This window comes from Falco punctatus (genome assembly GCF_963210335.1).
Source record: "Falco punctatus genome assembly, chromosome: 7".
NCBI lineage: Eukaryota > Metazoa > Chordata > Aves > Falconiformes > Falconidae > Falco > Falco punctatus.
In genome coordinates, this window is record NC_137587.1 from 40837279 (window position 1) to 40865197 (window position 27919).

General features: G+C 51.3%; 1 protein-coding gene across 6 annotated transcripts in view; it reads left to right on the plus strand.

Moving 5' to 3' along the window:
- DAAM1 (dishevelled associated activator of morphogenesis 1) overlaps positions 1-27919 on the plus strand; it is a 146927-nt gene that overhangs the window by 39174 nt on the left and 79834 nt on the right. For 3 of the 6 annotated variants that reach the window (XM_080394476.1, XM_080394481.1, XM_080394477.1), the window contains one exon: positions 4601-9804. The gene's annotated coding sequence lies outside the window, so the exon portion shown is untranslated. Of the gene's footprint in view, positions 1-171; positions 20751-27919 lie in introns of those variants that run through there. The other 3 variants (XM_080394478.1, XM_080394479.1, XM_080394480.1) reach the window with 3 other exon arrangements.

Below are 27919 nucleotides of genomic sequence, written 5' to 3' on the forward strand. Positions count from 1 at the left end.
AGGGCTGTGAGGGCTGTGACTACAGCTTGGGAAGGACACCGGCCTTGGCTGCTTAGCTGGAGTGAAGCACACCTTTCCCTGGGGCTCCTGCAATGGCAAAGCGGGGGTGACCCCATGGCCAGAGCAAATTCCTGCTTGCACAATCCTTTGCTGCCCTTGCAGAAGGGCAGGTCCAGGGGCCGGATTCAGCAGCGCTGTGAGCTTATGGCTCCACTGACAAGCGGGAGAACATGGCAGGAGGGGGCTGCTAAATGCACAGCTTTGCAGCAAGCCCCAGAAGCAAGCAGCCATCCCAAAATAAAACAAAACACCCCCGGACAAGTTGAGGATACACAAAGGAACTGACAGCCTCTGAATCTGGCCTCACATCAATGGGTTGTAACTTGAAAGCTTTATTTAGACTACTAAAAGAATAGCTGCAGAAAAATACTGATGACTTGCTTTAAAGGGGGATTTCGGCAAGGAGAGAAGTGCTGGGCTCCTGCTGGAAGCGAGCACCTAACTCCCCTAAATCCCCTTCAAAAATCCCAGCCTTAGACTGGAGAGCACAGCAGAGGTCAGGATTTTTATAATCTGAAGAAAATAAAAATATTTCTGGGGGAAAAAAGCCAACAATTCAAAAGTAATACAAACCTACTTTGAGGAGATGGGGAGAACTTATGGGAGTCCTAAGCAAGGGATAGGAGTCAGGGAGTGGGTGCTGTGCTTGGCAAGCTTTTAGCTTTGGGTTCCCCGAGTCCAAGCTGAGCTTCTCAGTGCTGGGTGGTGGTGATGCTGGCAAGAGCAGCCTGTGCACATGGACCTGTGCAATGTTGGAGAAAAATATTTGCAACTGTCAAACAGACGGAGCTTGCTACAGTACCCAGAAGAGCTCTATCGCTGAATCCCTATCTGCACAGTGATAAAAAGCAGGGAGGGGGAGATAACTGCACAGCGAGATTCTTGTGAGCTCATAAATCACTGCAAGCCCGGGTCTTGGGACTGATGAAATCACTGGGAACCCCGGTGGCCTGGTTTCCACAGTGCTGCCTGCCCTGCCTCCACTAGCAACAGTATCATTGGAAGAAAAATGGAGTCAAGCTGTTGGGAGAGGGGTGGCTTTTTCCAAGCAACAGGGAAGCTGTTACAGCCCAAGGCTTTCTTAGGATGAAATGATTTAAGCACCTCTCCGACATCCTGCTGATCTATCGGAGGCGGGGAGCCCAATAGCTGAGACTCCTCAGGGTAATTGTGGTGTATTTGCAGAATCAAAGGTTTCCCCTTGGAGCAGAGCCAGCAAGCTTTGGGAAGAAGAATGGATCCGATACAAAGGGTTTTTTAAAAAGCCCATTAAGTCGCCTAGGGGCTGAGCTCACGTTCCCACCAGCTCAGCAGTCAGTGACAGGGGAGTGAGGTTTCATTCCCATCTTCTCAGCCCAAGTGGGGATGTTCTTACCCCTTTCTCCCCTTCCCAGGTCTGCACAGGGAAGGGAATCAACCCGGGGTCTGGGGGCAGACCATCACTGCTGCCCCAGAGGGAGCTGGGGGCCTTCCATCTCCCTCTCCTTGCACTGCACACACCCACCAGCTGTGATGAGGCTGAATCAGGAGCCTGGGGCTGCTGTGACACCCACAGCTGGGAGCTGCAGGAGATGTGAGAGATTTGGCTTGTATTTGAGCCCTGAAATCCATAATCTATGCTCATCATTTGTGTTGTCTCTTATACATAAGGAAAGCATCTGGGAGGTGTAATAATGCGCCCAAGACCTGGTCTCACCCCCAGCTCACCATGGATCAAAATGGGGAGAGCCATGAACAGACCAGGCTTGCTGCGGGAGCTGGGGGCTCTTCTCTGAGACAATGTGTCCTGAATATAACCTCTGGAGGGACTGAGGTGCTAAAGAGACAGTGGAAAGGGCTGAGCTATGCCTGCCCATCTCCTAGTGACACTGCCTTGGAAGATGCTTGGGCCAGCCCTCTCCATTCCAGCTCCCCTGGGCTGGCTCTGTCCTGTACCTCAGTCAGCATCCCACTCCTAGTGCAACCGCTCAGGTCCCCTGATTTAGCCCAGAACTTAAACAGCCTGATAGTCCCATCAGTGTTTCTCTCCTTAAGGGTTTCTAGAGGCAACAGCCAGCCCCAGGAGTCAGCTCTTACTCATGCCGCCCCCATGGAAAATATAAGAATGGGGTTAGTAATCCAGCTGTGACTAAGGAGGTTGCAACTGGGGAGGTCCCCCTTACTATTGGCATGACTGTGGTTTCCCTCTCTGCCAGCTTGGCAACACCCTTGTATCACCACCAATTTGGGGCAGGGAGGGCATGGCCAGGGTCCATCCAGCTCACCAGGGTAGGTGTCTCAGGGAGGCTGCTGTCACCACTGCATGTCCCACTGCCCCCAGCCCTCCACAACATGGCAGAGCTGCTCACCCCTGCTCTCCCAGGGGCTCCTTCTCTGCCGGGGAGGTGGTGCTCTCCCAAGGCTTCAATCTGTGTTTGAGATCTCCAAGCAGTACCAGCCATGGACAGCTTCTAGATACTGAGAGCCTCAGCCCTGCCAGGATACTGACCAGAGCCTTGTGCATGGACCTAAAATTATTGCAAGGCAGACAGAGATGTTTGTATGCTTGGGCAATCAGGGAAAAGGCTGAGCAGGGGAAAGAGAAAAGCTTTCCTGCGGTGTCTGATCCCATGCCCAGCCAGGAAAACCTTGCAGCAGGGCTATTCCTCTGGGTGCAGCCCAGAGCAGCTAAAGGTGGCTGTAATACCTCTCCTTCCCTGTTGCAAACACCACTCCCGGCACAGTGGCTCTGATAAGCTCATGAAGCCACGGCAGCACAGAGACCCCTGGGTGCAGCAGCATCTAGGTACCATGGAAAAGGGCATGTGAGCCTGCAAAAGCCCTCACAGCAGAGAAACTGCAACTGGGAAGCAACCAGAAGCCCTCCAGGGAAAACCTGTAAGCAAATATACCCAGCTGAGACAGATGATCTCAGAACACTGATGTCACCCCAGGAGTGCCCTGCGATGGAGCAGGGAGGCTGAGACAGTCCTGTGCTCTCTTCATCCACGCGGGATGCCTGCCCTGCCATCTCTCAACAGGGATGTGACAGGACCAGCTGTTCTGATGACTATAACATCGCTATTCAAGTCTTGTATCAGATCTGTCCCAAATTCTGCGTATTAGAAAGAAATGCAGCACTGGGACCTGCAAAAGCCACACTGAAGCTTTGAAAGATCCTGGGAGCTTTTATGTCCAGTTACACAGCCGTCAGGGATGGGAGAAATCTTCCTGCTTGTGCTGGTCGCTGAGTCTTCACATTCCAGACCTTGTGCTGGGAAGAACAAAACCTCTTAGCTCTGCATTTATTGGAGACAGGAGGCACAACTTGAAGTGATCTGGAGTCAGGCACTGTAAAAATTTAATGATGCAGGACAAATCAGGGTGACCAAGATAGCGAGCAAGAGAGAGATGGTCTTGTGATTTAATGCGCTCGGCCAGGACTCGGGGTATCTGGGAGCAGTTCCCAGGTCAACCACAAGCTCCACGTCTGACATTGGCTGAATTACTAGGGACAAATGCTGCCAAGAATTGGCTTAGGCATCTCGCAAAACTAAGATAGGTGCTTAGAAGACTGAACTGTGTCAAAAATCAGGATTAAGATATTTCAAATGCAGCTAGGCCCTTGATGAAGGCTCCTAATTCCCATCAGATAAGCTCCTCTCCCTAACGGATGGCAGAGCTGGGCTGGGACCCACCTTGGTGACCTGGGGGTTAACTGTTTTATGCTCTGTTAAGAGGATATCAGCATGAGCCTAAAGGTGACTTGGCACTTTCTCACTCTGTCTGTACTACAGCTATGGAGCAAACGATGTTCTACTGATAAGGCAACAGTGTCACTTGGCTCACTGGCTGTCATGGCATGGTGGGTTTGTAGCTGGCTCCCCCAAGCAATGGAGCCAGCATCTGGCCAGACTACTTCCACCTCCCCATTTGCACTTCCTGCAAAGTCTTAATCTGAGGTTTTAAATGGGATTTAAGTGATGCCCTGGCTTTTTGCTGGCCCTTCTGCAAGGGCAATAAACTTAACCCCTGATAGATGTGAACAAATAAAAGCAGCTTTCCTTGTAGGCTGTGTATGCATGCATCCCTGCTAAACCCTTCTCTGACAACCCGAGCAACAGCTGGTGTAAGTCTGCTGTGGTCTCTGGGCTTGAGAGGGAGGCACTGATTTCCACCCACCTCCCACTCCTTCTCTCCTCTTCCTCCTGCTTCACCTCTTTCCTGGCTGCTACCCCTCACCTTACCTCTTGCCCTGCTCTCAGGAGATAAATAACCCTGGATGTGAGGAAGATAACAAGGCACTGGACTTTCATTCATTGAGAACTTGCTCCATCTACCTTGAAACAGTTGTGGGTTGTTTGGGTTTTTTTTGTGTCTGGTACCTTTGATTGCAATTCAGTGCAAGAAAAGTCAACTCCTGGAACAGGAGGGAGGAAAAAGATGTGTGAAAAGTTACAGATCCCTAATCGGGAATGACTTGTTTTCTAGCAGGGTTGAGGAGTCTAAGGGGGAAGAGATAGTGGCCTTGACCCACACTGAGCAGTACATGTCCCTCTAGACCCAGCATTTGATGCTGGCACGAGGCTGCGAGTGAAGCCTGACACAGGCATCAGTGGGAGGATCCAGGGAGGAGGATTCACGCTTGGCTTCATGAGCAGTCAGAAGCTGCGTGGCAGAAGCCTGCCAAAGACACACCAGGCACAAGCAAGATGATCCAAACCAGGGCACAGGCACACGCAGAGCATCTCACAGAAGACAGCCGGGAGGATGGATGGTGGGGGAAGCACGAGGTGCTTCTGGCGGCTGCAGAAAGCAGATGAGAGGGAAGGAAGGCAACCGCCGCGGGAGCTGCAGAGAGGCGTGGGGTGAAAGACCCCAGCCAAGGCACTGAGATTATTAATGGCTTCCTACACCTCCAGCATGCCTGCAAGTGCTTTATATCTCACTGCCACTTGTCTGAGTCTTCTGTTCCCCACAGGGCATGGCAGTTTGTGCAGGAGAAGCGGTTGGCAGAGGGTAAGCTCTCCCAGCATCTCCCAGCAGATTGGGCTTGGACCGGGCAGGTCTAGAAGAAGACTTCAACTAAAGGCAGTAGCTGTCTGCAAAAAGTCTCACAATCTGCTCTCTAATTATTTCTTACATTTTACCCTTCTCTGAACATGATGGAAAAGAAGTCGGTTGCTTGGGCTAAATATCCCCACCTTCACCAAGGCACAACTCCCTTGTACACCATAAAGCATTTATGTGCATGTGATTAAATGCCATTGAAGCGAACGGGAATTTGCTTACAAGCAAATTACAAATTCCTTAAAGCTTAAGGACTTTGCACAATCAGGGCCTAAATCCACTGAGTCTTTGCTAACACTCCTAGCCAACACAGGCACGGCTGAGTCCTGCCTTGGGAATGCATTTATTTTTCCTTTTGAGGCTATGAAACATTACGCCGAAGCTTCGCCTCCCCCCTGCCAGCTGCCGGGAGCTGATGTGAATCCTGGGGCGAGATTGGGCTCAGCACTGTTAGAGATAACGCTGGCTTAGGGTGTGGTTTGTTTTGCAGCAGAACATCCCAGCTCAGACACAGGGCCGCAAGGGGTCCTCTACATACTCGAAAAGCCTCACATCAAAGAAAAAGAGCAAAAAGCCTAACCCTCTCTCCTACCTATGAGGTGAAACCAGCCCTGATTGCAGTCAATGGAAATCCCCCCCGTAAGCTCCAGCAGAGCAGGAAGGTTGGAGCAGCTCAGAGGATGGTTTTGTTCATTTGGTACAAATCTTTGGCTTAGACTAAAACAATGTTTAAATAAAAGCTATGGCCCATTTTTCTGCTGAGCAGATCATCTGTGCAACATGAAAGACTATAACCTCAAGAAGAGAGGGCTTTTTTCTTCCAAAATCAATTTTATTTAATTTTTGTAAGGGGATGGGTTCCATATTCCATTACTCTCAGCTGAATCAAGTGTCCTTTCAAGTTTCGCTGGAGCAGACAGATAAAAACTCTCCCCAGGGAGAGTAAGACAGTATTGATCTCACATGGATTGAACTCAGAGAACATTTTTAGGGTCTAGTGAGCAGCTAACGATGAACAATACCAAGTATATTCTTACAGATTTAGAACAAGAAACACATTTTCTTTCCCTCAGCTCGCAGAAAGTCCTGGTTTAGTTTTGCATCCACTGAACAAACCCTATCAAAACCCTCCTGTTACAAGGCATTATAGAGGTTATTCTCTGGGCAGGCTTGGTACCCATGCTCTCCCCTTCTCAGGGCTGGATGCTCATCTGTCTTACGGGATGACTGTTACATGTGTCCTACTTAACCAGAGGCTCTGGGAAGCTGGTTATTGGGCTTTCCTCTCTGTATATAGGAGCTTAATTTAATAGGCAGCTGTTGGAAAAACAAGCAGGAAAGCAACACAATAGGATTTGATAAGCAGCCTCCAAACAAGCTCCAAGGAGGCAATTACAAGAAAATGGCTGAGCTGTTTTGATGAGGAAGGTGCACTTCCAGATGCCAACTGTTACACAGCTGCTTGCTCAGGCTGGCAGCTTCTAGATCAAGCTATCGCTACATGGTTAACGAGTGTCCTTGAGGGGAGTGGCAAGGGGAAGTCCTGGGAAGACATTTTCTGGAGGAAAAAAGATGAATGCAAGAACGTAAGAAAAGTTGTGGTGGGTCAGACAGGAGGACCATCCCACCCGGCATCCTCTTTCTCTCGTGCATGATAAGACAAGGATATAAGGAGCGTACAGGGATATTTTCCCATAAACCCTCCAAGCCTGCAGCAGGCTGCAGCTCCAGGACTTCCTTAGCCAGAGGCTTGTATAGAAAGACTGTGTTGAGTAGTCCTAGCTTAGCCAATTACTTAGGTGAAAAATGCTCCATACCTTTGATCATTAGTTCTTCGGTGAGAACAGAGACCAGAACTGCTCACAGTACTCCAGAGGAGAGCAAACCAGGAATTTGTACAGCAGTTTTTCCTCTTTCCTCATTAACTCCTACCCATCTATTTGCTTTCTTGACTGTTGCTTAGCAATGAGTTGACGCTTTCATCAAATTTCTTGTTGTAACCCAGGATCCTTTTCCTGTGGAGTGGCAGTCAGTTCAGAGCCCATCACTGTGTGCATGATGTTAATAGTGCTTCCTCTGAGACTCATCACTTACATTTATCTCCACTGAATTTCATCTGTCATTTTACCACTAAGTATCCTGAGGTCCTTCTGCGGTTTGCTGCTGACAGCCTTTCCAAGCAGCTCGGTATCACTAGCAACCATTGCCACCTCCCCACCTGCCCCCACTTCCACAACATTGATGAAGATGCTGAGCAACATAGACGCCTGCACAGATCTCCACCAAACTCCCCTGGGCATCCCTCCACTGCAGAGACTGACCATCCCTGTCTGGCCTTTGTGGTTTCCCTCTTTAAACCACTTAATTTTTCAAGAGCCTTTGATGAAGGATTTTGTCACCTTCTAGGAAATCCCTGTCTATTATATCCATTAGATTTCCACTGTCCACCAAATCTTTGGGTCCACCCAAGGATTGCACTAGATTTTGTGAATTGCATTTTCTCTTGCCACAAGCTGTGCTGGCTCTTCACCAGTACAGATATGCTTATCCTTGGGTCCCACCGGTTTCATAGCACCATCATTGGGCTTACTGCTCCACATAATCTGCCCTTGACCCCTTTTATTCCAAAACTGCCTCTGTGATTGCCACTTACCATTGCTCCAACACCAAGGTAATGTTAAGAGAGCACCTCCACACCACAATGAGTACATTGCCATTTGCACCTTGGGTTCCTGCAGTACCCTGTACAAAAAACAGCTGGTTGTGGCAATTTGTAATTATTCCTTTTGCCAGTATGACCTGTGAGTCCTTTTTCTGGCACTCCAGCTTGAGATGCAGCTTCCCACGTGTCCCTCTGCAAAGAAGAGGTCCCAGCATCGTGGAACCTCCCAAGCCCCACCATGACCCTGATGGGACACCTCATGCATCACGTCACATTAGAACAGTAATGACAGTAATGCATCTCTTGCTGTGGGCTGGCACGGATATAGAGACAGGTTCTGGGGTAACTCTGGCAGTTGGCATCTTCTCATGCTCCTAGTAAGTCCTTGGCAAGACAAGTATGTCTATAGAAAGGTGTCAATGGTTTCAGAAGGGGTTATTTCTGTTTTCAGAGTATTGACTAGCTTCCAGGAAGGTGCAGGATGGATTCCCGGCTGAAAGATTCATTCTCAGGATGGCAGCTCAAGGGCTGGTGATTGTTTGCCAAAGGCTAGGCTGTGAAGAGCAATTTAAAAAGATTAGAGGTGAAGCCAGCGCAGTAATAAGGATTGGGATGACATTGAAATTCACAACCAATAAAGTGAATTACTTTTTTTTTCATAGCAAGCCACACTTATCCCGTGGAGCTCATTGCTAAAGCAGACCAGAAGAGGTTAGGAAAAGAACTCGGCACGGTGAGAAGGAGAAAATTCACTTTATTGAATCGTGACTTTTTTGAGCTAAAATACACTTTCTTGCCTTAAAATCAAAAACATTCAGCTGATGTTTTAAGAAGTTTTTCTTAATGGGCATATGATTCCTGAGAATTTTTTGCATTTCCCCCCAGGGATGGTACGGACCACTTTTTGTAACCCGGCTTTAGGTATTAAGTGTGCGATTTGGGACTGAAACTGCATAGGTTGGGTTGAAACTCTGTGGGTCTAACCCTGGTTTTATTTTGCAGATCAAACCCTGTGATGGAGCCTGGAGGGGCTGAAAAAGCTGGTGTCAGGCCTGTAGGTGCTTAACCTGTTTAGCACTTGCATGTACTCTACTCTCTCTATACCCCCACATTTCTTTCTCCCTTCTCTAGAAGGTCACGTATGAGCCTGGGTGGCTGTGTATAACCTATCCTGGTTCTCATATTACATTTTATTCCATGCTTTGGTATCAGCTACCTTAAAGATGCTCTTTCTTTACTTTCCTGCCTTTGACTCTGCCTTTGTGTCATTTTGTGGGGGCTCCCTATGGAAAACAATCCTTGTAAATCTCTTCCAGCTTTCCAGACCATACGGTGGTTGCTGAGAAAAAAAATTCACAGCGGATGTAAATAGCCCGACCCCTTATCCTGAAAACGTGTTGACTCAAGCTAAAATGTTATGCACTATTAATTTGATCTGGAGTTTTGATGTGCACCAAAAGCAGGTACGGAGCCCCCAGCCTTGTCTCCTGCCAGGTTATCCCGGTGCACGTGGGGACCCACCCCTGTACCGCGTCGCTGCTCTGATGCCACGAACCGGGGAACCCTTGGAAAACGGGATTCCGAAATCCGAGCTGACGAGCGGAGGACGCCGGAGCTTGGGAGCACACAGCCGGGCAGCTGGGACGCGGACGTCGACCCTCCCGGGCCACGGCCCCCCACGCCGCCGGCCGTTACGCGCATGGCTCCGCCGACCGTTAGCCGCATGGCTCGCCCGGGTGGGCCAGGCCGCCCCCGGCCCCCAGGGGCTGGCGCCCGCGCCCCCCTGCGGGCCGCGCCCCGGGGAGCCCCGCCCGGTGCCTCCCGCCCCGCGCCAGGCCCGCCCGCCGGCCCCGGTGGCGCTGCCGCCGCTTCACTACAACTCCCGGCGGCGGCGGGGGGCGCGGCGGGTGGCGTCAGCGCGCGGGGCGGGGCGGGGCGGGGCGGCCGCGGCCCATTGTGGGCAGGGGCCGGGCGGGCTCCGCGCCGCGCAGCGCAGCGCCGCGCCGGCAGGTACGGCCGTCCGCGCCCGCGGGGTGAGTCCTCCGCGCTCGGGCAGCGGCGCCGCCGCCCGCCCCTCGGTCCCGGTCGGCTCGGGGGGTGGGGGCTTGGCGGCGCGGGACGGGGCGGCGGGGTGCTTTTCTCCCGTGCCCCGGCGACGCTGGGTGCCGGGGAGGGGGGGGTGGTTGCGGCGGGGCGGGGGGCCGGGGTTTGTCGCCGCTCGGGGGCTGCCTTTGCCGCGCCGTGGGGGAGGCGGGGAGAGCGGGAGTCGAGCCCGTGCTCCACCCCGCCCCGGGGCGCTGCGTGGGGTTGTCCCCTCGGGCGGGGAGCGGCGGGGCCCCGCGGCGCCCCCACCCCTCCCCGGCGCCCCGGGTCTGCGGTCCCGCAGGGCCTGGCGTGCCCGCCAGCCCCGGGGTGGCCCGGGGGGTGGGCGCGGCCCCCGCCGTGCCCGGGCGTTGCCCGCCCCTGTGGACGCCGGGCAGGGGGCGCCCACGCGCGGGCGTGGGATGCGGGATGCTGCCGCTCTCCCTTCTCCATGGCAACGCCTCCGAGGGCTGCTCCGTCCCCGGCTCCCGCTGGCATCGCGGCGCCCACCCCTGCGGCAGCGCTCGGGCCGGGCTTGGGCCCATCAGGGCCGGGGTGTGACTCCCTGCGTACCCGCAGAGCCCCAGGAATAGGGTTCCCCCGGCTGACCAAAGCGGGTTTTGCGGGGAGTGGGGGTCCGCTCTCCCCCGTGCCTCCCCACCAGGCACAGCAATCTGGGGCTGCCTGATCGTCTGTATGTGCTGAACCACCAGTGCTGGTGTGAAACACCTCGCTGCAGGCGTGCTCTGATCCAGCCCGATGCTGGGATGGGAGTAGGATTTCAATGTGTCGCTGTGTTGGGCTGTGGCTGTGTCAGCAGCAGGGAACCAGCGGGTTTGTGGCATCGGCAGCAGCCGGAATGCTGCCAGACAGGGGCATCAGGTCTGTCACTGGGCTGGAAATTTAGGGAGATTCAGGTCAGGGGCCCTGCATGGAGGAAGGACGATGCCCTTGCTGTGTGTGAGCCTCTGGGCTTGGTATCCATTGCCACTGGCGTGCACTGGCTGTGGTCAGGTCCTGCTCTTGACTTGCTTGGCATAAGTCGTCGGTATTAACAGTGGGGTTTTGTCTTTGGGGTCTGCACTGCTTGCGGGCAGCTGTGCTGCCTCTTGGATCGGCGCCTGTGTGAAACAGGCTTTCCGCATCTTTAAGTGATCAAGGTTAATTCAAGGCAAAACCAAATGATAATTCTTCTCCTGACAAAAGCCACTTGAGCTGATGGGGCTGTGCTGCTAAACCACGGGCGAGGAGCTCCCTGCGGAAATCAGAAGCGGGTGGGAGACCACGGGGCACAGCCGAGCCCCCTTTGCCTGGTGCCGGGGCACAGGGAGCCCTTGGCCATGGGCTGCGTGGTGATTTCAGCCAGGCCCTAGCACTGCAGACACTTGGCGTTGTACAACCAGCCAGCTTCTCCCAGCTGCACCAAGAGGGATGGCAGAACAAGACTTTTGCATTATTTTTTTCCCCCTCTCTAGGGGTCGATTCTGGTGCTGCATACAAAATCGAGTGGTGGTGCGTATTAAGACCACAGTGGTGAACTACGATGTAACCTCATTATCCTCCCTCGCTGAAAACAACGTATGCCAAAGCCTTTGGCATTCCCCGCCTGCCCCTCATTCAGTCCCACCAGGAATAAGTGGGTCCTGCAGCATTTGGACCTTTTTCCGTGGGCGCTGGAGTTCGTTTCAGCACGCAGTGCCTTCCGAGCGGGTCAGGCGTCCACCTTGCTGTTCCTCAATTAATGAGTGACTTGCCTTGCTCTCCCTGTGGCTGTGTGCCGGGACCTGCCCCTGCTCCGTCAGGAGCAGGAAGCAAAAGCCAAAGTCTGCGATCTCTGACCGCCCAACGACGTGTGACACCGGGACAGCAGGAAGCACTGATGCTTCCTGGCTCTGGCCAGCCCTTGGCTGCTGTGTGGCTCTGCCAGTGCTGCCCCTGCCGTGGCCTCGGGGTTTTTGGGGCCAGCCAGCCACGCAGGCACACCACAGGGCTCTGTGTCCAGGCCTCCAGCCCGGGGAGGCAAACAGGATGGGTGAGGTGTAAAATCAGTGCCGAATCTGCTCCCCTGGGCTTGAAACAGAGTCCAACCGGTCTTGACCTGAGCTGGCTCCTTATCTGACCCTTTGTTTGCAGCAGGGGTGCGGGAGGGAGCAGGAAAGGGACAGCCCTGGTGGCCAGCACCTCTGGTCCCAGATGAGCCTTCCTGCCGAGGGCGGGCAGGAGCTGGGGACAGCCAGTCTAACTGGGTCCTGTTTATCTCCCTTTGCTTCTGTGCTTTGTTTTGGTTTCTTCCACCTCTTCTCCCATGCTGTCATTGTCACAGCTGAGGAACCCAGTGCCGGGGAGGCATGGAGCTGTTGGGCAGCTGGGCTCCTCACAAATACCATTTATCAGCTGGCCAGGAGCGTGGCTCCTCTCACTCCATTCTTCTGCTTTGCATTTTGCCTGCGTTGACCGTCAGCACTGGGTCACTGCCTGAAGGTTTTTGGCTGATGCACTGATGGCAGCCCACCACGTGCGCAGGTAGCAAACGTACCTGCTGCATTTATAACCTGAACTGGTTAGAAACCGGCTGTGGATGCTGATAGATGCACCACCCAGAGTGGGTGGTCTTCTTCCCATCCTCCTGCTGCATAGATATACACTGCACTGCTCCTACACATCCATTTTTATCTCTGAAGTATTAATAAACGAAGCTTGCCTATTTATGTGAACCTTTTTAAGAGGCTGGCGGGGCTGCCTTGAAGGCTTGCTCGGCACTGCAAGTATTCAGAGGTTGTTTTTTTTTGGCGTGTGCTCGAGCAGTCGATAAGCCAGGGCATCCAGCTGTCAGCTTTGGAGATTGCCAAAGCCTGCTCAACGACATTTCTGCAGGCTTCGCTCACAAATGAGGATTTTGTTGAACGATTTGGTTTCTGACTTGATGCTGGTAATTAAATATTTTAACTTGGCTTCAGAAAGCTGTTACTGCCATGGAGTGACTAGTGAAGCCATGTAAAGCAGGATGCGCTTGTTCTGCTGGAACTGAGTGTGACCTAACTGCAGCTCTTCAGTTTGCAGGTTTTATTTTAATATGCTTTTTTTTATATAGGTAAAACTTTTTTTTTTTTTTAAAGGAGAAGAAAAAATCTTGTGTTTTACTGCTGTGCTGTTAAGCTTGCATGGACCTGCTGGGACAGCTGTTTATTTGCAAGTTGTGGCAGCTGAATGCTGTAAAATTCAAATCGTGAACATATTGATCCCTGATCCCCCCCCCTTTTAAGATAATCATATGTGTAATTTTCACTCCTGCACCACAACAGACCTCAGTGCTGTGCTGAAATAAAAGATGATCTGAACAAAGGGCTGTAAGTTGAGGAAGAAATACTGAATGTCTGATCCTGACTTTATGTCGATTAGTCTAGGTGCTAAGCCATATAGGTTAACTTTATGTGCTTACCTTACTAGGGGATGAGAAGAACGACTAGTAAAGGGTTGGAAAGTAGTTAAATATGCCAGCAGAGGCTCTTCTGCATATTGCATTAGTTCCTTCACCCTGAATGACATATTTCCAACTCTCTATTTAATGCAAAAAATAGAGGGTCCTCAGGTCCTTGCAAGACACTGGTTGTGATTTTGCTGTTTGCTTTTGATTCTTCTTTCCTCCTACTGCTTCTTCAGCCTGAGCTGGTTTGGTAGAAAAGCGTTGCTGGTGCCTTCTTACCCTCGTCTCCTCTCAGGAGGTCATTTGCTCTTGGTATCTCCTGTCCTCGTGGCGTGTCATATCATTCTGGAGCATGCAGAAGAACCAGGAGTTCTGGGGTAGCGCAGAAAATCTCAGGTCAGTGAGTCATAAAGCCTTCAAATCTTTGTGGCCACCAAGAAGAAAACCAAAGGAGGTGGAGATGAGAAGCGGCCTGGCACACCATGAAGATGTGGTTAGTTGACTGGAGAGTTTCATGATCTGAGCTGACAGTGCTTTGTTTCATGATTGGTGTGGCCTGAGCACCAGCCACCTGAAGTACAGCAAATTAACCAAATTAACATGTCAAGTTGTCTGGACATCTGGCCTCATGGCGAAGTTGGGGGGATCATTCCCAAGGGCGTCCCGTCCCACGCTGCACCCAGGTCTGGAGCAACCCCTGTGTGTTCCGCATGAATCTCCGATCACCGTGTCTTGTTCGTGCTCCCTCCTGTGCTCACCCCACCCTCTGGGGGAGTTCGTTGTGAACTTGCTAAATGGAAGAAGTTTGTGCTGCTTGGAACACCTGGGCGAGGACGTCACTCCTGGCTTCTTCCTACAGTCGCCAAATGGATGGGGTGCGCCAATGTAGGGACAGTCATTGATGAGTCAGTATTGTTGTGACTCAATAAATTACTCCCTAATTACTCCTCATGGACTGACTTGCCTTGAGAGTCTTTGTGTTCAAAACATTGTCCTGACCCACTGGAGAGGCAGTGTTGGTCGATGGGCATGTTCTCACCCACCACGGCACATGCCAGCTGGTCATCATGGCAATGCTGACGTGTCAAACCACTGGAGCAGGGTTGCTCTCCATACCTTGTCTCTTCCCGGAGGACATGCCAGTTGCTTCACTGCTGTTTGGATTTTTCTTTTATGTCATTGTGGAGCTCTCTTGTTGAACTCTTCTGGATTCAGCACTGAGGAAATACAGCAGTGTGTCCGCAGTGCAGGTAGCAAGAGGTGGCACATTGCTGGTTGGAGGCATCCTTGTCTTAACCCAGTGCACTGAGCTCCCTGGTGCTTGCAGGGCTTGGCAGATGATTGAAGGGTTATTTGCCTTGCCAGACAAGTGGCTTCATGTTTTGCCTTCTGCATTCCTCTGCGTGAGCATTGCATAGCAATTTCAGCTACGTGCTGCTTACCTGAATCATGTCTTCCCTGTGCACCCGGCTTCACCGCCTGGAAGTCAGGGCTGTCCCTCTCCAGGCTGCTCCATCAACGTGCGAGTGTTTTTACAAGAGGGTAAATGAAAAAAATGTGTGGAGGGTGTGGTGAAGGAGCAGCAGAAGTGTCCAGCTCTGGCTTCAGCAGCGAATGTGGCTGTTGCTGGTTTTATCACCCTTCCCAAACAGACAGTTTTCAGAAGCTGAACCCAGTGACCCAATTCCCAGTTTCTGGATTTGGGCTGTTGCCAGGATTTTTGCACTGAGGCTCCTCATCCCTTCTTCCACAGGCCCTGGGAAAGCAGTTGCACCAAAGCTCAAAGCAACCCGGCAGCAGGCAGACAGTGGGATAAACAGTGGGGAAGGACCCAGTCAATTCATCTGACCTGTGCCCATCCTTGGGACAGCAGAGGAAAATGCACTGGGATCTCCAGGTGTTCATTGCTCCCTGCTACTCCTCTTTCAGGTGGGACTTTCATGCCCATCTCCCAGTGGCAGCGGGCTGGGCTGCTGGCAGATCCTGCCCTGCAGCACTATGGCAGGAGGAAGGCAATTCAAAACTGTGCCATTCAGAGGCAGACTTGGGGGGATTTTGCATGAAGCACGAGCAGCTGGGCGGTGTACCAATATGCAAAACTTAGCTACAGAGTTCGGCAGCTTTTGAGGAAGGCTTTGCAGGGCATTGGTTCCTTCAGTGCTTCACAGGAGTGATGATCAGCTTGCCTTCTCGATGGAGGTCTTTCTAGCAAGCAGGACGTTCTCAGAGATTTTAGGTTTGAGGATAAATTATCAAAAAGCAGGAAAGTGCACACACTGTTTTTGGACAGGAACAAAGCTGACCGGACCATGAGGCTGCAGAGTAAGGAAGCAGGGCTGTGCTCTGGACCCTGTGCTCTTTGCACTGCTTGGGCAGGGAGGAGAGGATGGTACTTGTCCTATAAATCAAAGAAAACTTGAGTGTGAGAATGGGGGATGCAGAGGGACATCATTCTGGGGGGGGACACACACCTGCAGTTGCTCAGGTCTGGGGTGTAGGAGGGAGAGTGCAGCAGGTCAGGCTGCTGGAGAGAGCCGCAGTGTTTTATACTGCTCAGGTGACATCCTAGCAGCTCGGTCCTTGTTACAGGCAACCTTTGCTAGCAGCAAACCTTGCTCCCAGCTTCAGCAGGGAGGAGAACAGACGGACAGTCCGGAGACCATTTCCCCCACCCCAAACAAACAAGATGAACTGCTTGCTATGGCACAGCTGTGGAGGGAGCACAGCCAGGATGTTTTCTGGTTCATGTGTTGCATGACATTAAGCTTAGGCTGTGGTGGGTCTGCTCTGCTGCTGCTCTTGAGTGTTTCTTTTGTGTAGACCTTTCTGAGGCAGCTCTCTGAAGCCGCACATCCATCTGACTTCCACTTTGTTGTGAGATGATATTCCATCCCCCCTCCCCGGGTGTCTGTTCCTTATTGGCCTCAGCATCTTCTAAATGAACAGTGCTTAGAGGAGCTGCGAACTCGTGTGCCATCCTGGAGAGTCTGTGGCAGCTGAGGTCTGGTGCAGCTGTTTCCTTCAAGGATGCTTGTGTGGATGTAAGCACCTGTAAATCTGTTTGTGTAAAGCTTTCTCTCCTGTGGCTGCCAGGCACCCTTCACGCTCCCATTCCTTCATGCTGCCACTCCTGGAAACCACAGCACCTTCTTGCCTGAGCCAGAGCTGAGGATGGGAGAGATGCAGCTGGGAAGGTGGATACCATCGCCTTGCCCGGCTTCTGAGGTTTTCTTCCTTCTGCCCCCGAGGCAGTAGGAGTGTCCTGGTTGCGGCTGTGTGCCCAGTGCAGGAAAGAGAGGGTGCTCTCTGCCTTAATGTCAGATTAAGCCATTCCGCTGCCTGGTTTTGCTTGGGCCCATTCTCCTTGCACATCCCATGCCTAACTTCTGGCTACCATGCCTCTGCCAAGGGACACTTGCCCAGCTTGCTCACAGATAGCCTGGTGCTGGACCCTCTCCAGCTACAAGGAAGAGAAGCAGCGTGGTGATGCTGTCTTGGGTTTTCATTCCATCGAGTCCAGTGATCAAGCGTGGGGCTTCTCCCCTCCCCATCACTGTTCCTCAGCCTCTGTGTGTGGGAGTCGGCAGGGTTAAGGCTATGGGTAGCCTGGGTGTTGCTCAGTGGTGCTGGGCGAGTGTCAGGCAGGAGAAAAGCTGAACTTGCAAATCTGTTCCTGGGCGCTCCAGTAAGTCACGCCAAGGACTGTTTGAAGTGTGCTAATCCCCAGTGCCTCCAGAGCAACCTTGTTTACAAGAGCCAAGCTTCAAACTGGTATTCTGACAGGTATTTTACGTAAGCCATTTGCTTACCAAAGCTCTCTGGGTATTAGAGGTTGGTTTTGAGACCTCAGCCCATGTGCTACCTTCTCGCCCCAGCGTTTTGGAGGCACCCTGCAAAGAGGCTGGAGGCTCTTTGGGGGCAACCAGATCCATTTATAAACTCCAGCTCCTTGTCTTCTGTGCAGAGTGTCACCTGGCAAATTGCATGTGAAATAGCTGGTGGCTCTGGAGCCACAAGAAATCTCTACCCATCACATAGAGAAAAAAAATGTCGAGGAAAATTTTTGGAGCGTGTTAAATATTGTAATCCCTACAGTCAGTTTTCTTTTGAGTATAGAGCTGGAAATGAGTCTTTTATGCTCATCGCTTTCTCACATTTACTTTTGTATTAAACACTGCTCTTCTGTTCACTGGGTTCAACAAAATTTGCCATTTCTTAAGTGATGCAGCAGTGGTCATAGCTGTGTTCAAACTGCAGTGATGTGCAGTGAGCTGTGATTTGGGTTATATGGTCATGAAATTGTGCCATTCCCTTAGCTGGCATGCTAGGACTTTCCTTGCATCCATAAATACAGTATCTCCCCGGCTTTTCAAACTATCCTGTAGCATGACAACTTTTCAGCATGAGAAAAGAAAGTAAAGAGGGACTTTAACCTCAAAATACCCAGCGGATGGATTTCCAGAGAATCACTTGTAGTTGCATTGGAGGAAGCTCTGTTGGCTTTGCACTGGAGTGAGGCTGAACTAGGTGAGAGATGTGTGAGTGGTGATGATATGTCTCACAACTGTAGCTCAGTTGCTTCATGTCCACATTTTCTTCCCTTTGCCTTGTTTTGGACTAGGTCTTTCGTTTTGGTTGGAGTCGGGGCCAGACTCTGTCTTTGGGGTCTGGCATCCCCAGTATTCTGTGGGGTGTTGGAGCAGTTAAGAAGGGAGCCATCTCTGGGGATGCTAAGAGCTGAGCTCCAACTACAGCAATGGGCTGTTACAGTGCACCCTTGAGATGCATGTTCTTTTTCTGGGAAATTGACTCTTTGGGCAATATGCGAAGGAGGGAGGGAGATCTATGAAAAATGGGTGCTCATTTTTCCAGAAGCGGGGACAAAAGCCAAATAAAACACATACAACAGTCATCTTGTCAAATAATGTCATGGGGATGTCATACCCAGCCTCTGGGCTGTGCTCAGTGCTGCTAATTACAGCTTCTCTTGCTGCTGAAAGTAAAAGTTTGAATCTGTTCACTCCGGGGTTCCCACGGCAGCTTTTTGGGATGGCACCAGCCTTGTATCTCCATGCGTGGTAGCCCTTGTCTAAGGCCAAGGACCAGGCTGCCTTTTCCTTGCACCCAACCTTGGATTTGCAAGTGCCCATCATGGTTGAGGAAGGTCTTAGAAAAACACTTCTCTTGCATTCTGCCCTATGGACCCAGCTGCTGTAAAAGGCTCTTGCAAAGATGCTCTGGAGCTTGAGGGATGTTGCTGTAAAGGTCCAAAACACGACCACTGTCTTTTCCAGTGCTGGCCTTACTTTCGGCTCTGTCGTGCCAAAGGATCTGCAGCTCCGCTCTCCCTTGGGTGCAACACCACCGAGCAGAATTGGCTGAGATTCAGGAAAATAAACAGACCTCCTATGCCGGAGCTGGGAGTCCAGGGCTGTTGCACAAGGGGAGAAGCTTGTAACCAAATGACCCTTTCATCGCCCTTCTACCTGTGCCGCTGCTGCATCTGGCTCTGCAGCGCTGTAATTGCATTGCCACGTAATTTATAATATGCTGCATTGGGAGGACAGCTTTATATTCTTGTTTCTAAATTCTTGCGTAGCTACAAGAGGGAAAATTATCGCTAACCTTTCCATTTTGCATGTGGATTTGTTTTTTGTTCGGAGTTCCATGTTGTGAAAGCTGCAGGATGCTGCTGTTGGGGACGCGGTGCTGGTGAGCCCGTGCTGTGCACATGGGCAGAGGAGTATGGTGGTCTCTTAACTGAGCTCATGGGATGCTCAATGGTTTCCCAGCATCGGCTCCAGATCATGCAGCACCCAACACAGATGGATGTTAACAGCTTGCCAGTGCTGGTCTAACCTCAAGCCTATTAAAAGCCCACAGGACCGGGTCTTCCCCTTCCTCCTCCTGCTTCCTCCCCCTCCCTTGCTTTTCAACACTAGCTTTTTGAATAAATTATCTAGGATGTGATCACACAGGAAACTCGCAATTTTTCATTTTTTTATAGCTAAGTTAGGAAGTGAATTCAGCTCTCCAGGGTTTCAATCCTGTGCTTTTAATCACGAGGTTCTCTATCCTTTCTACTCTGTCACTTGTGATATGACGTCTCCTCGGCAGCATAAGCTTTTTTCCTATTTCTGCCTGCCCACAGGAACAATAGCTGCTGGAAATGCTCTTCAAGAACCTAAAATGGATGGGGGTTGCCTGTGAAAAATGCAGATTTTATTTACGTTATGTCTTTTTATTGTTTCTTTGTTTATCACTTGGTTATTCTTTTCCTGCAAAGAAAAGAAAAGCCCTTGTTCTTGCAGAATTCATTGTTTCTGATGTGTTACTCTCTGGAAGTAACATGCTCAAAATGCTGCATTCCTTTGTGCATCTTTATTTTCTTTTTCTTTGTCAGTGGGAGCTTAGGGAGTATAATGGGCAGATTAGCAACTGTATTTGAAGTGACCCATCTTTGTGCAGGTCTGGCTAGAAACCAATTAAGCTTGTCTTGATCTCTAAATGAGATTTTTGTCGAACACCTTACCCAACTGCCTTTTGCATCCATTAATATCAGGGTGGATGAAAATAGCTGAACATGTAAAGATCGCGTGTTGGATAAATAGAGAGGCGTTGGTTGCGGGGAGGTTCCCTGGGATGCGTGTGAACAGCTGCCTCTTTGTGCGGTCGTTTTGTAGCTCTGGTTCTTGAAACCTGGGATTAGGTGTATTTGGCTGCTAGCGTGCAATCCCCTGCGACAGCGGGTGTGGGGACGGAGGCAGAGCTGCTGGGTAAATAGGGAGTGTCCCATGAACTTCATTAATGTGCCTGTCCCCATCTCTGTACCATCCCTGGGGCAAGACCAGGGCACGTTTAGGATCTCCTCATGGCTCTCAGCTGTGGGTCCCTCAAAGTGCCTTGGCCTGGGTGTATCCCCCTGGTCTTGAGTTGCTTTTTAGCCTGAGAAAATCCTGCAGCTTTCCGCGGGAGCATGTTGCATTGCCAGGCTGGGGGACCCTGCCTGGGTGGTGTTTGCTGCTGCTGCGATGAAAACCAGTCTGGGAATGGCGCTTCAGTGCCGCATTTTTGAAGAGAATCAACTAAATAAAGATGCCTTTAATAAACCATGCCTTCGGGGGACCCTTATATCTCTGTCTCAGATTGTTTCTGCATCAAGATAAGATTGCAGAGCAGCTGGATTTGTGCTTTTTCTTTGGGAGGTGTAGGTGGGGGAAGGGCACTGGGATTTCTTTTAGGATGCAAACATTCATTATGACCCCCTTTATTTGTAAAGTAACTATAAACAATCAGTGTGCAGCCTCTTACCTGCTTCCCTGAATGCCTGGCTTCTGTCTCACAGGCAGACTGCAGGAAGAGTGATTTCAAGGGAAGGAGGGGAAGAAAATACAGGCCAACTGTGTTCCCTTTCTTGGAAAGGATCCCATTTTCCTCGTGCCACCCACTGCTGCCACCCTAGCTCCGAGCCAGGTATGTGGGCTCTGCTGGCAGCGGGTTACGGGGCATTGGTGGTAGGATGGTGATGTTGTGTTCATGCAAGGGTGTAGCTGCTGCAGATAGGCCACAGCACACAGAAGACCATCCTCCCGTGCTGTTTGGTCCTCTCCCATGGGTGTACAAACAGCCTCTCCTTGCATGCCCCATGCTTTGCTCTCCATCACTCCACTCTTTAAAGTCTAAAAGTTCTTAGATTACTTGTGGAAATGCTGCTTTTTTTCTTGTCCCAGTGTAAAAGTGTCCAATAAGACATGCAGGTTTAAAGAGAATCTATGTGATGCTGAAGCTGATGTGCCACATTGAGGAGGGTGGTTATTGTGGACTTTGACATCTTGGCACAGCCAAACCCAGTCTCTCCCTGGGTGGGGGTAGAATTTGGGACAAATTGGAAGTCCTGGATCCGGATCCACAAAGACCTGGATGTGGGTGAGGCAGATGCCTCATGGGGTACCATGACACATGCAAAAGCCTCAGAAAAATCCAAAACTGGGATGACTAGAAGATGGGTTTGGGGCTTGGGTGGGGAGCTATGGAGAGAGTAAGAGTGGAGTGGCACCTTGCTACCTTTGGGGCTGGGGCTTAGGCCCCGTCTTTAGGATGCCCTAGACTGAGAAGCTGGGGAGTTTTAACACCAGTGAGGCAGAAGAATACCTGGTGGCAGGGTCTCCTCCAGACTTCATCCAGCTGTTGTGGGGCTGAGCTGGCATGGTGTAATGATCTGATGCGGTGTGGCAGCTGTGCTCCATGGAGAGACCATCTCCTGGGAGGAAAATGTAAAAATAACCACGTTTTTGGCCTCATCTTTGAGTTGCGTGAGACTGCAGTGAACGTGGTGGGGGATGAGGTGTTATCAGCAGAAATTATACAGGGAAAATGAGCGTTTTCCCAGGAGGCAGATCTGAAGCAAACGTCCTGAAGACCATGAGGGGAACATCCTCACTCTCCTCCCATACTGTGCTGGGATGCAGGGGACACACTGGAGCTGGGCTCTGGGGCAGCTTGAGGGGGGTCTCCCCTTGTCCTCCATCCTCCTCTTTCTCCCTGTGGGCTGAAGGAGGTGCAGCACCCACGTAGGTTACCACACCTCATCCCACACCATGGCTAGACAGGTGATACAAACCCTTGTGAGACTGTGTCCTGCCCAAGGCTTTGGGAACCTGTTGGACCCACTCTGCCACCTCTTTGCTGTGTATTTTCCTTTTCAGAGCTTTGATGAAGCAGGACCATTCCTCCTTGGCGGACCACTAAATCGTAGAGCCAGGAGGAATAAATCCATGGTAGGCGTGGTCGATGGCAGACGGGAGCTCCTGGCGTTAGCAGGCTCAGCTAATTTAATCTGCGGTGGACCTGACCTCCTTTGTCTTCCAGTTGAGTTAAATATACCCTTCAGCTTGTGGTTACGTAGGCTAACTCCCATTTTGATTATGCAAAATGCGCTAACATGGGATGTAGCTGGCTGCCTCCGAATGGAGCTGGGAGGAGAATGGGGTGGGACATCCCATGGCCAAGTTCCACATCGCTGTCTTCTACAAACCTACATCTGGACCACAGCCGAGGTGCAGGTTGCTTGATAGGTAGCCGTGTGGGGATCTCTAGCTCTGGGTTCCTGGGCAACACAGATTTTGGAAGCGCTGGCTCTTGCAACATAGCCATAAGCTTTCCATTCTCTGACAGGTTTTAAGATTTAGTGGCTGTGCTGCAGCTACCAGGGCATGGCTGGTGGCTTCAGGACAGAGAAGAGGGCCCTCCATCTCTGCAGAATTCCAAGAGGCAGCAGTTTAGTATTTCTGGATGCAAATGAATAAAAAGATGTTGGTCAGCTTGAGCAGCAATTGGAAGAAGTTTTAGTCTTGGAATGCAAAAGGGAAATTATTTGCCAGTGGGGAAATTTAATGTATTAATCCGGAGTTGCCACCTGGGAATTTATGTGCCTGATATTAAGATCAGCAAGTTGTGGCCATGTGCATGTTGGGGGCTGCCTGTTTGCACCCCAGTCTGTCTGTGTTGGTGCTGTGCTGGAGTTACTGGGTGGGTGTCTGGTTGCTTTATCTCCCAAAGTTTCTCTTGTGTGACAGCATCTCAAATTCTTCTGTGTTTGGCCCCACAAGAGTCCTGGGAAGACAAAAAAGTTACAACAGGTAAAAAATGCTGCCTCATCTTCTCCAGGTTCCAGCCTGAAAGCCAAGAGTCACTTTACTTTTTCAGCCTTCTCTACTGCAAGCTTCAAAATAGCCAAGGAAGCAGTTCATCGGGAGAGGTTTAACAAGATGCAGCTCCAGGGTCTCCAATATCGGCAACTTCTGAGTTAAACACCTGGTGACAGTCATGCAAGTGACTTGTGCCAGTATTTGCTGTAGGCTGGCATACCACTATTTGCCATTTGCCATTGCAAAATATCTGCAGTATGTGACCAGCTTATCCCTGAGCAGCTGGATTTAACCCTCTTATCCACCTGTGTGCTGGCTGTGTGCTGTGCTGGCCCACTGTGCTCTCCTGCCCCTCCACCCCAGCCTGCCAGGAGGAGCCTGGCTGGCTGCAGCCATGCTGGAGGTGGGGGCTGCTGGGGGAAGTAGGTGTTTGCCCTCCCTGGGATGATTTATTCCTTCAGTGTTTGGGTTTTTATGTTTTTGTTTTTGTTTTTTTTTTTTAAAGAAAAACAACTCCCGGAGAGGGATAATTAAGCTGATTGAAGTGTTTACAAGAATTAGTTTCCCTTTAATGTAAAAAAAACCCCAAACATATATACACACTCATCATGGTACCTAAAAGAATGATCCACTGACCTGCTTTATCCCTGATTTGGCTTACAGATAGAGAGGGGAGGCAAATTTTAAATAGAAGTATAGGGAATCAGCTTTACTGTTGAGTGATCAACTCATTGCCTTCTGTGGCGGTGCCCAAGTTTGCTAGCTCAGGAAAGCGGGGAATCGCTTTCCAAGTGCAGGGTGGTTTGTGCTTCCGTGGTGTCTCAGGAGCAGAGCAGCACCCCACCATGGCGCTAGTTTTCAGCCCTGAAAGGTGTGGGGTGGGCTGAGTCCTCATCTCCCTGCCCTTGAATGGGCTTCTCTGAAAGCAGGAGTGTTTCCACAAGTACAGTTGGAAGAAGGTCCCCAGGTGAGGGTGACAGCCACAGCGAGTGGTGGCACGTCCTCAGCTCTCTGCCCCTGCATCCATGCAGTGTTTGCTGGGCTTGGCTACAGTCCCATTCTCTGCCTTTCCTCTTTGCCATTTTAAGTTATTTTTTATGGGAAGAAGTGGGTATTTGCTGGCTGCATATTGCTGCGTGACGCCGTCGTGGTTCACTGTGGCATGATGCTGACTTTGAGGGTGTGTTTACACCTGTTCTGTATTGCTTCAGGTGTGCAAGGGCAGCAGCTGAAGGGAAGCGCACGGTGCTCAGGGGTGCTCGTGGGCTCACTCGCCGTGCCTGGGTACCTGCCGTGCCACAGCGAGAGCTCATTTTAGGACCATGATGGAGAGCAGTAGTCCCCAGGTGCTGCTATACCTGGCCTCAAAGGTATTCGCAATGAGGGCGATTTCTGAGGTGGTACAACCAGAAAGTGCTTTGACCCAGAAGCCAGAGGTGTAAGGACTGGTACAAAGCGTATGTGCCAAATTGCTCTTCCTCTCACCTAGGCTGGGAAGGGCTGATAGGGCTTGCAACCTTCCCAGCTCTGGGCTCCAGGGTGTTACTTACTGTGCCCCCAAGAGCTGTGAGTGGTGGCCGGTACCCTCTTTCGATCACCCATGCCCCTGTGCTGTGCACAGCTCATTTGCTACAGTGGGATGTTTGCAAATGCTGCGGTGATTCGAGTCCATTTATATTTTTAATTCTTGCCATGTAAAGGAGCCGTTTTCTCCCCACCACCCCCAAATAGCAGGATGGAGGCAGATGGTCCAGCCAGGGCAGCAGTTCCTGGTCCACGTGTCAGAATGATGCTGCAGAGCTGGGAGCCGTGCCCTGGGGCTGGGAGGAGGCAAGGGGCAGTGTCACATCAGGGATGCGAAACTGATTAGCAAAGCCAATGCACGTAGGAATCGCAACCCCTGGGTGGGGAGTTAAGCGAATCGGTGTAATGAGATACATTTTTTTTATCAAAATACTAATCGGTGCCCGGGGGGCTGGGGGTGTGTGTTTTGGGGAACGGGTGAGGCAGCGTGGCAGAGCGTGGGTGACTGGGAGTGATGGGGACCACAAACACAGCTGTGTGTGCCTGCACGCCTTGATAGCTTGCGCTCATTGCTGCCGGGAGTCCCTGCCTCAGATTACTGCCAGCGATGCAGTACCCTTTATTAATCTGCAGAGATAATTGTAGTTTTAATGTTACCAGCGGGGGAGTTCACATGAGGTGGAGGCGTTCCTAGAAGACCTCTGTAGGTACCATCCGGGAAGCATCCAACAATGTGACTCAGCATCTGCAGTGATTTTTTTTTAAAGTAGGTCTTTTTAAAGCTGATTTTAAAAACGAGGAGGTGATCTGAAGATGGGGATGCCGGGAAGTGATCGCAGCGGGTGATTTGGAGCTAGGGAAAGCAGTTTGAGCTGTGATCAGCTGTGTCCACTCCTGCAAAAGGCAGGTTGGGAGCGGGGCTGCTGTGGACCCAACAGTGGAAGGGCAGTGCCCGGCCCTGCCCTCAGTGTTACTGGCGCTGGTTTGACTGTTGAGGGTGCAGGGAAGTGCCACACGCATAAAAGCCGGGGAAATGATTTGTCCTGGGGAGTGTGAGCACTCCTCTCACCTTTTCACCAAGATGCTACAAAATGCAAGCTTATATGGCTTTGTCAGGGGGCAGGGGTGGGCATCCAGCGGCTCTTCAGTCCAGCAAGCAGCCCATGTCTGGAAGCCAAAGCCAGATGCACGCTGTCCAGAATAAGGCACAGGTATATCTGGGTATTTATTTATTTATGAGCTGCATTTAACCACCGGAACAAACACCTGCAGAAAATGGCCTTAGACTTGTCTCAGCGTCCTGGGTCCAGACCACAAGTAGCCCTGGGAGGGAGTTTGAGCTTGATGAAAGTATGTTAACCCATCCAGTATCAAGAGAAGTGGTTGAGATTAACAAGCTGCGGTGCTTGGGAGTCCCATACTCCAGGAGAAATCACTCTTTCAGAGTGGTCACTTCTAATGTGGCTTCATGGGGATGGAGGAGAACAATGCAGAAGGAGATCAACATGGATCTGTGCTACCTCTCACCAGGCAGGGAGTCCTACCTCCCTGCCCCATGGTGAGCAGACTCTGCAGCAGGGGCGGTGCAGGAGATGCTGTCAGTGGCATCACCCTCTGTGTCCCATCCCACCCAGCAGCTGCAGCCCTACACAAGCCAACAAGCAGGTATGGATGGAGCTTCTGCAGATGTGAAGCTGATGGCAAGCAGCGTTTTCACCTACTTGCTTGCAGAAATTATCCATTGGCTTTGCTTGCTCTGGGACAGAGAGGTGGGGCCTGGGTGGGACGTGGCACAGATCTGTGCTGGCCTATGTATTGTCCTCCACCAGCCCCACAAAGCCCTGTTAGAAGTGTCTGCTCTGAAAGAGTGATTTCTTCTAGAGTGCCGGACTGCAGTGATAGCACTGCAGCATCTCACTGCCGAGGAGAGCCCTCGTTTTGTCTTGTCCTGTTGATCTGAGTGAAGTAATTTGTAAGGACGTTTTCCATGAATCAATAAATCCATGCTTGCTGCTGTGCCTAGGAGGTTTAATTTGTTCTAGATACTGCACTGAGTATCTCTGTCCTGAATTGCACTGCAATGTCCTGCTCTTTGGGAGAGGATGGGGATATGGCTGGATCCTCCAACAGCACACTGCAGGTGGCTGGTGGTGCCTGGTCCCTCTTAATTGTGCACGTCCCAGCGTGGGCTAAAGAGATCGGGGAAGGTGTAAGTGCAATAGTTTTTCTAGGTATGTGTGTGGATCTTGAGGACTTTGTCCTCTGTGCCAAGCAGTTCCTGATGTTACAGGTCTTGGGGAAACTGAAGCCAAAAATAAAGGAGGGGAGGGAGCGTTGGCCTTTGGAAGGAGACCATGGTGCAGAAATCTCAGTTAGAGGTAGGAACATGATGTTCCCTGCTGAGAGGAATTGAAAAAATCCTGGTGCACCGTACCACCTCCTGTACCAAAGCCTGCCATGGGATCTGTCTGAAAAAAGGGGGTTCAGAAACGCAGCTCTGCTACATGTAGAGAAGTCAAAGATAACCCCAAGACCCCCAGTCCTGAACTTGTTTCCCTTGCTTTGCTCAAGCATCATGATGTGATGAGGCTTGTGGTCATGGGTGGGTTCATCCTGTTGCCAAGACCCGGGAGGGGACCTTGTTTTCTGCTGTGGACTGTGGGTTTGAAGGCATTCCTGGTTTGTTCTTGTGGCACAATATGTGTTTTGGGGACCCTTAAGCTGATGGGGCATGGACTGGGGTCAGCCATCCCCATGACCACCCAGAGCCCAGCTCTCCATCCTGCTCCATCTGCCCAGCTGAGCCCCTGAGGACCCCTCCACTTCTCCTCCAGAGTGGCTCCAAGACCATTTTGCATCCCTTGGAGGTTAGAGCTTGTGCTGGGGAATCCAGAAACGTTCCCAGAGCCAAACCATGCCACGGCGAGTGGCTGTGTGCGCCTGGTCTCTGCTTCTCATTTCCTTTGTCGCTGAAGAGAGCAGTTGAGCTGCACATGGGGGTTTCAGCAGGGTGTCCCCCCTTTTGTTCCTATATATTAGAAAAGTCTGTGCATGTGTTTATATTTTAAAAAAAATATGTATATTTTTTAACATGGCTGTTTGTGAGCTATGCCACTCAGGACTGGTCTGGACGAAGTCTGAACTGCTCGCAGCTGCCTACCTGTTGCAGTGGCAGTCGTGTGATGGTCCTGCTGGTCCGGCCATGCTTGCTTTTGGAAATAACAAGTGTTGGCAGGTAGCGATCCCAAATCTACTCAAACCCAGCTAGAAAGGCTCACTCTGATGTGAACAGGCTTTGGAGTAAGTCTCACAGCACTGGTGGAGAGGCCCCGTTGCTATTATTTGTCTCACAGCCTGTCCCAAGTCTTTCCATGTGTGCCCGTCTTGCATTTTCTATCCCCATTTTCCCACATGCTTGGTGGCATGTTAGGATAAAACCGATGCAGCTTCTGGTGGCAGAGCTGGATGTGG